Source organism: Athene noctua, chromosome 1 (assembly GCF_965140245.1).
Source record: "Athene noctua chromosome 1, bAthNoc1.hap1.1, whole genome shotgun sequence".
NCBI lineage: Eukaryota > Metazoa > Chordata > Aves > Strigiformes > Strigidae > Athene > Athene noctua.
The window spans coordinates 204208084-204223231 of NC_134037.1; positions in this window are offsets into that span (position 1 = coordinate 204208084).

A 15148-nucleotide genomic window follows, 5' to 3' on the forward strand; every position below is an offset into this window, starting at 1 on the left:
TGTCCTGGCATGTCTGTCCTGGCAGAAAGGAAGCTGGGCTTGGAGAGCAGAGACCGTTTACCCTTCCCTTGTCTCATACAGAGCTGCTCTGATAGACAGTAGGGGCAATCCTTTCACCTTTGCATGAGCATGCATCACAGAAACAGGTTCACTCTTACCACAGAGTTGTCCTGGTAAAGACCATTAGTGTTCCTGGTTTTGCTAGCAATGCTTTGAGAATCTGCAGCAGCCAGCAGATAAGGCTCACCTGTTTTGATAAGAGGACTTCATGCAGCCTGCATGACTGATGTGCCTGAGCCCTAGAGCTGAGCAGGGCTCTGACCATGACTTCTTCTGGACAACAGCGACACCTCCACAACCTGCCTGCACTTCAGAATTATCCTGGTGGAGACAATGTACTCTCAGAAAGCTCAGAGAAATAAAAGAAAACAACAGAAGAGGTTAGACAGGACTGAGCCTACTAAAGGGGAAGAGAAAGCAAGAGACTGAATTGTTTCTCCAAAGGCAACCTGCCACAAAGGAGACAAGAAAGGACTTGGTGAAGCTGTTGGCATGGACTGACACATCCAGTTATCACTACCACCCCCCTCTCTTATGTTTCATGACCCATAATAGCACAAGCTTTGCACTGAACCAGGCTCACAAGTGTACACAAAGATGACTTGCTTTCATCTGCTCATTCCCACCAGCGAGAGGTTGGGTAGAAGTTATAGCTACCGTTTCTTCAGTATTGTTATTAATAAAAAGAGCAGGAAGACCATGAAGCAGGTTGAAACCACAGAGCCAGTAGGTTTTGGTTATTGTTCTCAGATGTGCTACTGTGGTGGACACAGGTCCATGGGAAATGGGAGGTACCATACAACCTTACAGAGTGAGATGCATTGCAGGTTCCATATGGAGGTCTAGCAGGGGAAAGCAGCTTATGCCATGGCTGTCAGATATCTCTGTCAAACATATAGTAACAAGTCAAGAAGCAGGCCTGGAAAAACAGAGAGAGGAACTGGTAAACAGACTGGAAATACTGGAGTGCCTGAGAGAAGGCAGACATCATAGCACTTGGCAGGAAAACCATATTTGACTGATAGGAAAACAGAGGCAGGAGCACAGAGGTTTGCCCAGAATCACTCAGGCAGTTACAGATATTTAGTGAAGTTGAGCTTCAGGTACATCATCTTGTGTTTGGTCCTGCTTCTCATGGAGATGCTGATGTGGCGTTAAGGACAGACTGATGGATAATGTCTTTCACATGCCAAGTCTCCTCTTTAAAGCATGGTTGGTTTTTATAGACTTGTCAGCCACACTTTGTAATCAGCAGCTAGAGAGATGATTTTCCAAATTACACTGGAGTTCAGGATCAAATGTTAAATTTTTTTAAAAAGTTCCTTTTGAGAAGTTGTTCTATGGTGAAATCCTTGCTAAAAATCCCTTGGAAACTACCTTCTCTTCCTCTGAAATCCTTCTCTCTCTGATACTCAAACTGAATGGTAGAAAAAAAGGATGTAAACACAAAACACTTTGAAAACGATCAAGTTGGCTGATGAGTTGTTAAGTGCATGATTTCCATCTTCTCTCTGAAAAGGAATGAGGGAGGTTTCTCAATAGTGAGTAGAGGCACCAGCACCTGTCTCCCCTTGGGACTGTCCCTTCTGCACATGCCCCCCAGACCCATGCACGCACATGCTCCCTGATCCAGGGGTCACCACCACACCTGGTGGCTTCCTTGTCCCTTCTTCTCCAGGTCTGTCTGGAAAATCCATGTACAGCATCCAGACTCAGCCTGCATCTATATCCAGCCCAGACCCCTTTTCCTGGCAGCCTTCGCCAGCCGCCTCCAGGCAAACTTGATGCCACTCTCTGCTTGTCTCTGGTATGACTCAAATGTAGGCTTGCACAGTGGAATGAAAATTACAGCCCCAAATAAGGTTCCTTCCCACACTTGACTTTCAATGAAACAAACCCAGAAGTCTAGTAAAGGAGATCAAACTTCAAAGTCAGCATTTTAAACTTCTCCAGTTTCTGCCAGCTGGAAGCAGAAGAGCACACACCATGACCTTCACATGGTGTCCTTTGTACCAGCCTCTCCCTTCTATAATCCCATCAAGATAAGCCTTGTGAGAGGCAAGGATTTGGTAAACCCTTTATGCCAGAGGGTCCATGCATCTTATTGTCTCATTGCCCAACAATGACACCAGCCATGATCCCATTCCCTTGTTTTCCCATTTTCCCCAGATGTCTTCATAGGCATTTTTACACTCGCGAATTTTTGTGCCTGGGACACATGTAATGAACTGTCCTGGAGTAGCATTTCTCAATCCTCCTTCAAACTCCAGCTCAGGACTCAATTCTAATGATGTATTGATCGCATTTATGCACATAGTGAAGTCAAATATGTCAATATTAATGTCTTAACAGCTCCTTAGACAAGTGAGGGATGCTGTGTGAGTCCATGGAGACATCGAACTCTAACAGATAACATCAGCCTTAAAAATATGTGGCCTAAATGGCAATACTCCTAAGGGAGGGGTTGATGGGACACTCTCAAAGGCCCTGTTCATAATCATTTTGAGCACCTCTAACAGGAAACAAATAGGGTCTTTTTGGACATTCTCTCACCAAGGAAAATGAGCTAACACACGATTTGAAATGGAAACATCAAAATCTTAAGCCCTTTCCAAATTTGCTGCCTCTTTATTGAGATATGTCATGACAAAGACATAAAACCAGCAGCTGCAGTACAGTAACAGGCATGTTACCTACACACCCCACAACGCTTGCAGGGCTGTTCTTCTCTTCATGAGCCCATTACAAGAGTGACACATTGACTGCATGCAGGCTAAGTATATATACAGACAGATGAATCTATAAGCTTCAGCTCCATGATTTTATCTTAAGTTACAACGCTCTTGTCTTCCAAACCTATTAGCCACACTATCAGTGTCCAGACACATGCATAAGGGTTACTTGCATAACCTATCAGATGTCAATACACATAATAAACAACCAACATTAAAGCATGCATGAATTCTCTATTAAACTGGCTTGTTACCACCTCAGAGAAAGAGATGCAAGCAACCGGGCTTCTCTCTGAAATGCACCAGATTTGGGACCTTTTCTGACATCTGGTTTGCTAGCTTGCCTTGATGACAAGAAGCCTTTTCCTAGTGAAACAGGCGCATTGCTCCAAGCCAAGTCTCTTCTGCCACTGATAGCACAGCTGGTCTTATCACAGGGCATGACCGTCACCTAAAGTGGATACTTCTCTTGTGCGGAGGTGTCAGCCCTCACTCACTCATATGGTGCCTTCTGCACAGTTCGAAGGAGGCAGAAGGGGAATCCCCTCGGCTAAATTATAAAAGGAAACTGAGGCTTGTACCTTGGGTAGGATGAACCTTGACAGTGCTTTTAGCAGATCTGGATCTACTGGACCAGAATCTCATTTTCCTTCACTTGTACTTTTCATATGATGTTTTTCTTTAGCTGAAGACTGTTTTGAGGCAAGATCTATGTCTTCCTATGAGAGATCTCCAAGGAGCAGCTGTTAAGAGTACAAGAGACAGGAAGCTTCATAAGCACTCTAGTACAAGAACTTAACCAATTCTGTGTCTTTTAAAAAGTTTTTACATTCTCCAACCCTATTCTTATGCACCATTTGAAGTCAGCGACATAGCTATGCCTCAGCATGAGCATATGCTAAAGTGCTTTGCTGTAGGAAAGCACTTTGTGTATTACTGCCAAAATTTCATTCTCCCAAACTGGCTTTAAACTGGCTGGCTCAACAGCTGATGGCAGTATCACTGCAGCAGCAAGGAGCTCAGGGCCAGGAAGTCTAACCCACTTTTCAGATGGGTTTTGCAGCCTTCCTTGATATCACTGCTATACATGCAGCAAGTTTATGTCAAGGCAGTTCAGTGACAGAGCAGTTGCAGTTACCATGCTTGCTTATGCATCAGTAACCAGGAGTAACAAGAGCTGCTTTTTTTGGGTCTCACCCCAAGAGCCTGGATGCATCAGGGCTTGTTGTGGCTGAGCACGTCATGGGCCTGCTGGAAGGCAGATGTTGCACTTTACGACATGTCTGGAGAGGACAGAGAAGGACAAAGGTGAAATATCAAGAAATCACAAAAACTAGTAATCTATGTTTCCCGTATCCTCAGCATTTAGGTCTCCCAGAGAGGTGACCAGCTAAGGGAAGCAGAGGCTTCAGGTAACAGTCCACATGAGGCTGGAAAAACAACTTGGTAGTAAAATCCCTTCCCTATGTAAAGATAAGAGGATGGGCACTAGCCTGCTGCCTCTTCTCTCACACCAAGCACTTGAAATCTTCACAGTATGTAGAGAAGGAGTATGTGGGAAGCGGAGTCCTACACTATTTGCTCAAAATAAATCCTAAACATGCACAATTTTTTAAAATATATGCCAAAATATGTCACATTTTGCAATAGGATTTTATTGTTTTTATCCCACAGTTTTCACACCGTAAACACAGAAAGTCCCAGAACACTCAGTCTTTAAACCTTTCCCTTGTCTGCTGTTAATCAATGGATCTCTTCTTTTTGTAGAGCTACAGTGACCTCGAGTGGCCAACATGAGCCTTTCATGCTTCTAAATTTATTTTAGGAAAAGTAAAACTATCTCTGATTATTATCTCTGTGTGACAGGTCAGTCTGTAAATGGAAACAGAAATTGAATCCGTGTACTTCTGGATCAAAGCTGAAGACTATGTTATCTCGAACTAAGTAACGAGAGAATTTTAAAGAATTGCCATTTCTTTAGCTGGTATTCCTTTAATTAAACAAGGTTTGTTTATCTATTTATAAATCCTTCTAGTAGCATATCTGCATTTAGAGTTTAGTGGGACAATTTCATATCTCCTTAACAAACATGAAAAACATCATAAGTTATTAAAATATCAAGTATTGCAAAATAAGGAAAAGTATAATTGAAGTTGGAACAGCTAATCTGCAGCAGCAGAAGAAGGCAGAAATGTATACACTAAGCAACTAAATATTTTCTGATACTACAGTTCAACAACTTTATGTATCTCAGCTTCTGATGAGTGCAACAGCTCTGTTCAGGTGATAAACCTTACCCATGCTGGACTGATGAACATCCATAGGAGAAGGGATGTAATGGTGTAGTTCCTTAAATAGCTCACAGTATGGAATATCCTATTCTGTTAACAGCCCCTGCCATGTACTGCCATGTACATACACACACATTGCCAAGCCAGCAAGCTCAGCCTCTTCAGATTTGGCTTGAGATAAGAGTTACCATCTTACTTAGCACTAATTTTTGTAGATGGCACTCTTTGTTATGGTTTTCAAGCTACTGAAGTACTATCATACTAATGGTTTTCAAGGACATATGCTGATATAGTCAGTAGTCTGATTGTTGATAGGTATAAATGCAAAAAGTGTGGTTTTAAGATGAGATCAAGTTGTGGAAAAGCAACTCTAACTGGTCTTCTTCAATGTGGTGCTATTGAGTTCACATACATAGTCACAAGCAGTGATAGCACAATTTTTTTTCTTTCCTGCAGTATCTGTAGGAGCAGACACAGGCTCCCACTACCCTTCACAAAAGTACCTGCAACCCTTTCATGTCCCTCCATCTCAATGCCAGATGTCCAGGATATCCTTCTAGGCCTTGATAGGACAGGTATCAAAGTATCTACAGAGATTTTGTCTTTAAAAGGGGTAGATATTACTTCTTTCTACTTCAAGAACTGGCCTACAGGTTTATTCACCATGTAGGTGACTCACAGCAGCGCACACCCCTGAGAGATGAGGAGGTTCTTGGTTGAATAAAAGACTGAAGGACAAATGTAACAGACACAGCGTCAAACTGAGACTTTCCAGTAATATCATAAGGCTCCAAGTAGCAGCCCATAAATGCCCAAAAGGGAGGCAGTAAAGTTGCTGAGACAGTGCCAGAATCTACTAATTCTCACAGGATCTGGTCCCAAAATGTCAAGTCCTCTAGATCTTTCAGCTGTAGACAGGTATAACCAGGGACTTTCTGAACAATCTTGCTCTCCCATTATTAAAAGCCCACTTTACATCCAGTGCTTGTAAGATATTACCACAGTCTTTCCGTTCATCAATCAGCCCAGTCACTACCATGGTCTTGGCTTTGGGAAAATACAGTGGCGACAGACATAGCTACCCACTGTTCGATGCTTTGGTCCCCAATACGGATGGATCCCTGACCACTGGGAGGGAAGGCTCCGACCATGGTGGTGCTGCACATCTCTACTGACACAAGGTGGCCCTGAACATGTGAAAACGTGGTGCATTTCCCACTACTTCACAGAACTTCAGAACATTTATATAGGGATCACATTTCACAGGAGAGAACAGGCTGTTAGCCAGTTGGAAATAACTTTCTGGCTGAAGAAAGAGACACCTGTCACTGTCAGCCTGGATGGCAAGGAACAGCAGAAGGGTGACATGAACTCCAAATACTGAGACAAGGTCAAGTGAGATTTCTTGCACACCAAGGGAGGTATTGCCCCCCTGCTGCAGCAAGCCCTCATAAGAATAATCCCTGTAAAAAGAGGCTGGAGAAGAGGGTTTGAGTTTCAGCAGAGACACAAATAACATTGTGCAACCTTGGGATACCACTTTGAGTGTAGCATTTCTCCGTGATAATTCTCAGGCCTAGGAAAACTGAGATGCTCGTGCTCTAAAAAATTGTATCACAGAAGGTTATGGGAGAGGAGAGGAGAGGAGAGGAGAGGAGAGGAGAGGAGAGGAGAGGAGAGGAGAGGAGAGGAGAGGAGAGGAGAGGAGAGGAGAGGAGAGGAGAGGAGAGGAGAGGAGAGATTCACAATTGATACATTAAAATGCTTGTTTTAACTTAGATTACTGGTTGCTCAGGCAACACACCAATTTGAGTCTCTGTGGGAACTTCATGGCTTTCAGAAAACAAAGGAAGCATAAAAGACCTGAGATGGTCTAGGGATCAGGTTAGCTGAAGTGAAATAAGGATGTCTAGAGATGCAAATATTGAATGGACGTTTTCTGTGGTGCACAAACCTCCTCTGTGTGAAAATTAAATGGGTTGCTTCCTGAAAAATGAGTTATTAGCTTCACACTTTTTGGAAGATTGGAAGGATCCATCCTAGAAAATTTAAGTATCACAGTAGGAACAAATCTGTAGACTGAAGGTGTTGGCTGCATCCAGCAGGGCTTGCAATACTGCACGGAGTACTAGTTAATCAGGGGTCGATGATCTATTTCATATGAATAAGGAATCTGCATCTCATGTGATCGTCTGGTACTTGGCCTATTGATCACAGCAGACTGAACTCTAATAGCATGGGCTTATCTCTGAAGTGCTGTGTTACCTGAAGAGAAGATCCTCCTGGCAGAAAGTACTAGTTATTAAATGAACCAGTGAAGTAAATTCTTCTAATGACTAAAAGAAATGTAACATAGATAGATAGATAGATAGATAGATAGATAGATAGATAGATAAAGTTCTCCTTATTTACATACTTGTGTTCAGCATTATGTCAGTGAAATATTAGATGTTTGCCTGAAGGTGCAAGGATAAATTCAGTCCCTTCAGTACTATCAAGACTTCCTAGACAATTAGCAGAGAGGCAATGCCTCCAGAGATCTGCTGAGTCTTCAAATGCACTTAGCATCAGTGCCTCCATCTCTCCATTTATATTACATAGAATGTAAACACCTTGGCAATGATCTAGACTGCTCAAATTAGGTATCTCCTTCTCCCACTAAAAGAAATGGAAGGTGTCTCTTGATCCAGACTGGGAAGTCATGGTGCATAATTTTATGTATTGTCTAGTGGTTATAGCACTTGTTTAAGGAGATGAAGACTGAAGTTCAAAGTCTCTAGCTCACCTGGAGCTAAGTGGGAACAATCTCTGCTTTGTTTTTGAGTCTGGACTGCTCTGCATCCAGGAATGTAGGAGTTATGGGACCAGACCCCAAAGACCCCGAGAGTCAGCTTAAGCCTGCATGAATGATAAAGCATCTTCAGATGGGAAGATGTAGCAAGGAGGCTTCAGGCCACTATCTAAAATGCCTATGCATTTTATATCAAACTTTTATGAGACAGAAAAAAATGGATGATACCTCATGTATGAAAAAGAAACTTAGATATATTCTTTCCTCCTCTTTCTATACTCTGACATCCTTTTTTTCCCCAACCATTACAACCTGTAAGGAAAAGATAAAAAATATGGGGCACCAACTACATCCATGGAGAAAGGGTAGAAACAGAATTACTGTGTTTGGTGTTGATGTGAGACCAACAGCAAGAGATTCACAAAAACGATCTTTCTTCTGCCCGACTAGACCTTACTAAATTGCAGCTACACCACAGGTAGTGTCTAAACATTCCATATACATAGTGGTGAGATTACCAGTGGGCATCCTTATATACTTACTAAAAGGCAAATTCCTCTTCACAGGCTGTGTCAGACAACATTTGTTATATAAACTTTCCTGTCTCTATTATTCAGATACTTATGGCTACTATAAGGACTATCTGCTAGGAGTTTACTGAAAAATGGACACTAGACTAAAAAGGAGTATTGAATAAAGCTGGGTTATTTTACATAGCTCAGTGATAATTTCCATATGATTTCTTATCTCTGCAACCTTCTGCACAGCTTGTTCAACAGATTTTTTTCCCACTGCATTTTCCTAATTAGAATTTGCTGCAACTCTTCTGACAAAGTTAACTTACAGTATGAAACACTGGTTTTGCAGAACATATCAGCTTCAACAAACACACTTTAAAATTATATATCTGCCTACTGTGCTGCTAGGACAACCAGATTTCAAGAGTTGAAGAGTCTATATCCACCATGGAGTTGGACACTAAGTCTTTCAAGCACCTGTGCTAGAGCACTGGGTACCATCCATCTCGGGAGACAGGGTACAGGGCTTCTCAGACATTGTCACCACTCAAATCCCAGAGGACTCTCTGAAACTGTGAAGTTTTTCATCTTAATTCAGACCAAAACAAGGCCCAAAAGCCTCCTTTCTTTGATGAAGGACTCCAGTCTGGAAAGAGACAGACTGTGCTTTTGGAGGACATTTTAAAGTATTTAACAGTCATCTATATCAGGCGAAAATGGGCAAGAAAGTATTCTTTCTGCTCATGGTCTCTGACCCTCTAAATCAGATTTACCATCTATTGCCATCTGTGTCTTCCCATTGTAAATCAAAGTGACACTGTCCAAGATTCAGTAAATGGGAATAGAGCCACGTGTCTTTCTTATCTTTTACAGCAGCCTGACAGCAGAGCCTTCCAGGGTCTCATTGTCAGGTTATCAGGACCATGTTTTTTGATTGTTCGGGCCTCTTGGGGAACATTGCTAACAATTTCCTTTTGAGAGATCAGTAGAAGAAATCGTGAGAAATCATGTGTTCCAAACAAAGATGGTCTCCACCATCAAGAAATCTGTTCAGCTACCCAGAGTGTCCATACACTTCTGCCAATTAACGCAGGAATGCTAATGCTACTATAAACTGATTGACTCCTGTCAGAAACACCAAGGCTGAGCATCTAGGAGTGCAACAGTCATTGGTGCACACATGGGTGTAATAGTCATGGGCATCATGAGATCAACAGCATTTTCTGTTTTCATGAACGGCTTTCAAGCCTGAAAGGAATATGAATAGAGACAATAACACAGAGGACAGATGGCCTATAGCTAATTTGTAATAATAATAATAATCTAATACCATATAATCTGGGTAATCCAATAATGCAATAATCTGATACTAGAGATTAGTCATCCCTAACAGTCAATTAATAATATTCTGTAGAAAACTCATCTAAATATGGACCTCTTGAACATGAGCATTCAGGATTTCAGTGCATTTGGACTTTATGTCTAGATAGTTTCTGAGAGTCTGCAGCACCTCTTAAGTAATCCTGATTTACCAGTCTCTTGATTTCCATTTATAGTTCTTCCTCAGAGATAGTAGTAGAGTCACACTGGTATATTTCAGAGCCTTGTCTTTCAGATAAATAGTACAACTGCAGTGCTGTGATCCACAGGTCTTTAAGAATGACAGAAAAAGAGGACAAAGATGGGGGGAGGGGGGGTTTTCACTCTATGTGAGGAAAAGGCAACTTGCTGTTGATGAGTCAGTGGGCTACCCAAGAGTTTATGGGGAAGATTAGAGGGGAGACCAGCAAGGACATCTCCTACAGACAATCTGGCAGACCAGAAACCCTGAGATGGTTGTTGAAAAATCTGAGAAAAGTGAAGAAGGTAAGTAGCAGAATAAAGACATTCAATTTCAAGAGAGGTGACTTCAGTCTGCTCAAGGAACCAGTAGATGGGATGCCCTGAAGAGCAAGGGGGACAAGAGGCTGACTGATTTTCAGGAACAACCTCCTCTAAGGAGAGTGGTCTATCCCATCATGTAGAAAGTCCAGCGAGCTCTGAAGAAAGCTAGCATGTATGAAAAGGGATATATCCTGACTGAGCTAAAATGGAAATAAAAAGGAAGCGTCCAGAAAGTGGAAGCAGGGATGGGCTACCCAGGACAAATACAGAGCCATTGATCAAACATGCAGCCATGGAGTTAGAAAAGCCAAGGCTCAACTGGATTAGAAGATATGGGTGTGAAGGGTTTTATAGGTATGTCAACAGCAAAAGGAAGACAACTGTAAATGTGACTCCACTGCTCAATGTGGCAGGAAATTTAATGACAATGGACATGAAAAATGCTGAGATAATCCCCTTCTCCTTTGCCTTGGTCTTTACTGGCAATGTCAGCTCTCAGGATTTCCATCTGTCTCTGTTCAGCGACACTTCGGTGACAGATGGAGGTAATAGTAGGGAAGGACAATGAAGCTGGGGGCCACCTAAGTAAACTGAGCATACAGAAGTCCATGGGACAGGGATTCTTCCAAGAATGCCAAGGGAGCTGGCTGATGCCACTGTAAGATTGCTGTCTATCAACTCTGAAAGGTGGCAGAGACAGATCCCAATAACTGGGAAAAGGAAAATGTCAGCCCATATTCAAAAAGAGCTAGACAGAGATTCAAGAGGGCTACAGTCCAGTCTGCTTCATCCCAGTCTCCAGGAAGACCATGCAACAAACCCTCCTGGAAGACATTTCCAAGCATATATGTTTGCAAACAACCAATACAAATTTGCTAAGGACCTGAACAAACTAATTGTTATCTATGACTGTTCCTGTGGATAAACAGAGCACAGTGGATAGAATTTGTTTTTTCTTTGATAACATTTATCACATTTTTTTCCTATAGAGGCTTTGTAGCTCAATTATAGAGATGCAGACTAGATGAATAGATTATGAAGTGGTAAAAAACTGAGTGGACCATTAGACTCAAAAGGTAGTAAGCAGAAGTTCAAAGTCCGGGTAGCAGCCTGTAAGAGTGATGCAGGGTGAGGTCAGGGTAGGGACTGATGTTATTTAGTGTTTCCATCTGTGATCTGGACAATGGATTAAATACATTGAAATGAAATGCTGTTAAGACACCAAACTGGGGTAAGGGCAGAGCAGCTGCTCAGAGGGACTTTGACAGGCTGAAGGAACAGGCTGACAAAAACCACATAAAGTCCAACAGAATAGCACCATGCAACACCACAGGTCATGAGTTGAGTGGCTAGAGAGCACCTCTGCAGAAGAGGACTTGGAGGTCCTTATGGAATGTGAACAAAGACAGTGGTGTAACCTTTCAGTTGGTGCAAGCTAACTGCGTTGGTGAGAGTATAGCCAGCAGATCATTCAAAGTGATTATTATCCCTCTACATGGCATCATGACATCCCATCTGCAGCATCATGTCCGGTTGTGGAGCCACTAATAAAAAAGATCTTAACAAATTACAATAAATCCAGAGGATGAAGACTAACATGGTTAAGGGGCTGGAAAAGGTAGAGACTGAGAGTACTCAGTTCAGCCTGAAGGGAAAAATAAGGTTGGATCTAATGGCTGTCTTCTACTACCTAACAAGAGGGTTATCGAGAAGATGAAGCCACAGGTGCACTGCAAAATGCCAGAAGACAGATGCCCAGTTGCAGAAAGATAAATTCCGGTTGGATGGCTGCGGGGACAGAGAACTGAAACTGACAGGCTGCTCAGATATGTTGTGGAACCTCCTTTCTCAGAGATTTTCATATACCAACTGGAGAACCTGAGCAAGCTGTTCAAACTTTGAATGTAGCTCAGACTGAGCAGAAGGTAGGGCTAGGTAACCTTCAGAGGTGCCTTCCAAACGGAATGATGATGAAATTCCACAGTAGCCAATACAGTCGGTGTATTGTATGGTTGGTTGGCATAATTCCATGAAAGGGAAATTTGAGATTTTATTCTTGCCTATTTCTGAGTGCTCATATGCTTAGGGGTTTTAAAATTTATTTACAGTGGCATGGAATTTTTTTTTTTAATGAAATAAAATTAATTTGATTTTTTCCTTAATGTGTGCAAATTTGACAAGATAGAGGACAGGAAATGTTATTTTTACTGTGAAAGAACCTTCATACCAGACCCTCCCCTGTGACTGAGGTTGAATCACTTGACATTTAGCTTAGCTCCCTCTTTGCTTTATACCTGTGTAACAACGTTTCCCTGATGTCACAGAGCTATTATAAGAATGAACATATCAGTTTCTGAAGTACACCCATGGAGTAACGACATCTTGACAACATCTATCTTTCTTTCTCACTTATTCGACATCACAGTTACCAGTGCAGTATCAGTGGCTATGAGTGGGCAAAAATCTTGTACCTTTCCAGTCTCCAGATTTCAAAGGGTGTTTGCAGAATCTAGCTCTTCTAAACCCAGTCAGGTTTCAGGATTGTCTGTGGTTTGGTAAATGTAGTATTTCTTCAGATGACTGTGCCACCTATGTTGACATACTCAACAGATCTTTAATGCCAGTCACCATTAAGGAGGACATATGGGGCAGCTAGTCTTCTTTGCTCATCTAACACTGAATAGTGCTTGTGTAATAGCTAATATAAGTTGTTTAGCATTCAACTGCCATTTGTACCATGGGTAATTATTTGAGTAATTTTTGGCAGTTGCATTTCTTAGGCTAGGCCTCCATTATTACTTCTAAATGAAAACGAGGTTTGCACAGTAAATCTGTACTGTTATTTTAAGGCTTTTTCTTACAGCTGTTATAAAAGGCAAAATCACAGATCAGCAGGTTTAAGAAGTGCAAATGAAACCAGATCAGTAAGAGCTGCAACATCACAATTCAACAAGAGGGAGCCAAAAACTCAATATGACCATATGGAAACTGTACAACGTTGAAAGCGCTTGTTACTTTGATGTGAGAAGGAAAAGGCAATGATTTGTAAAAGACCTTGATGGAGATGATATATAATAAGCAGCAAAGTAAATCACTATAATGATTTTTTTTATATACTTTATGCAAAAAGAACCCTTCCTGAAAACATTAGTATTTGAAAAGCATATTGTTTGTGGAAAATCTGAAAAATACCATCAAGTTACTTAAATACATTGTTGCTCAATAAGTTATTCTTAGGTTGGAATACAGAAAATCCAAGGAATTGACTGAACCCACACCATACATCCCAATTTATCTCTTAAATTAATATGATTAACATAACCCTCTATAAGACATGGTAAAAACCTGCCAGCTTAGGCAGCCTCTCTGGCATTCCTCATAGGTGGAGCTATTTCAACCACAAATTTAACTGACCTTTTTTTCTCTCTGCCTTTCACAAACTACAGATACAAATGCAGTGTGTGTATTAGCAACATAATGCACTGAATGACAACTTGATTCTTTATTTGAAATATTGGAACAAAGAATAAGTGATTATCGAAGTTATGACTGACTTTAGGGGTCAGTAATACTTGAGCTCCGTGTTAGACTTGTTCTCAAAGAGCAGAAATAAACTCCACAGGCAAATGCCACGTAAAACTTCACCCTCCATTGGTCATGGCTAATAACCTGCCCATCATACCAGAGGACAAAAGGTGGCTGTACAATAGAGCAGCCAGCCACTAGAGCTTTCCCAGGAAGCTTCACACAGCGGTGCTAGACAGACTTGTGAGAAAGAGGACTAATGTTACATTACAGTAAACATTAACAAGCTGTTGGGCCTAAAGAGCCCTATCCTGAATCCATTCTACAAACACATCTTCTGTTGACTACAGCAGGACCTCAGCAGGGGACAGTCTGTGGCCCAAATAGGAGGGCTAATCGGCAGAACAACTATTTAAAAGTGATCACACTTAACTACTTTACTGTAGCCTTCCTTTTCCTCTTTAGCCTTCATCACCTTGTGGTTCACAAGATATCTTTGCTGTTACCCATTAATTACAGTGCCAACCCATTTATCCATGAAACCTTTGTAAACAGAGATGTCCCTTGGGATGCAAGGATTGGAGTTTCAATTGTAGTGGATTTGATGGTTGTGAGTTAGGAGGAAGGAAGCAGGAAGAGGAAATCTGGAAATGGGAGAGATGCATATTTGTTTCTTTGTTTAAACTGAACTACTTCAGTTAAACAGTGTGGAAAAAAAAAATCTGTAGTTGTGATTTTCTATAGCTGGATTGATCTGACATAAACATAATGACATTCATAAGTAGAGGTAATACTCCATATCAGCTGGCACAGAGTCTCATTTTCTTGCTATACTGATTGATCCAATAAAAGATGCTACCTCTACCTACAAATCTTGTCACAGGAAACTAACAGATGAGGATTAGAAGATTTTCATTAATAACCTCCAAGCCAAAAGCTCACATGTGATCTCCCAGCAGGATTGCCAGAAAGTAGAGTCAATGTACTTGGCTTCCTTTCTTCTCATCTTGATGTCCTAGGCTAAGACATACTGATTGCTCTGGTATTATCACAGAGTCATCCTCCGGGGCTCACCAAAGATGCCTCTCTTACAGTCAGTTAGCAAGAAAGATGGTCTACCCTCTTGCTATGTTCCTAACCCTTTTTGAAGTCAGTCTCACTGTTGCCACCTCTTCTCTTTCACCATCTCACCTTCTCCCTACAGCTACCTTTTCTCTGCAATCCTCCCTCCAACTCCAGATCCCTCCTGCCACATCCTCATCCATCCTCCCCCCAAAATTCTCTTTACCACCCCATTTCACACATGGGAACCCCAGCTCCCATTGGAAATTCTTGGCAGCTTAAACC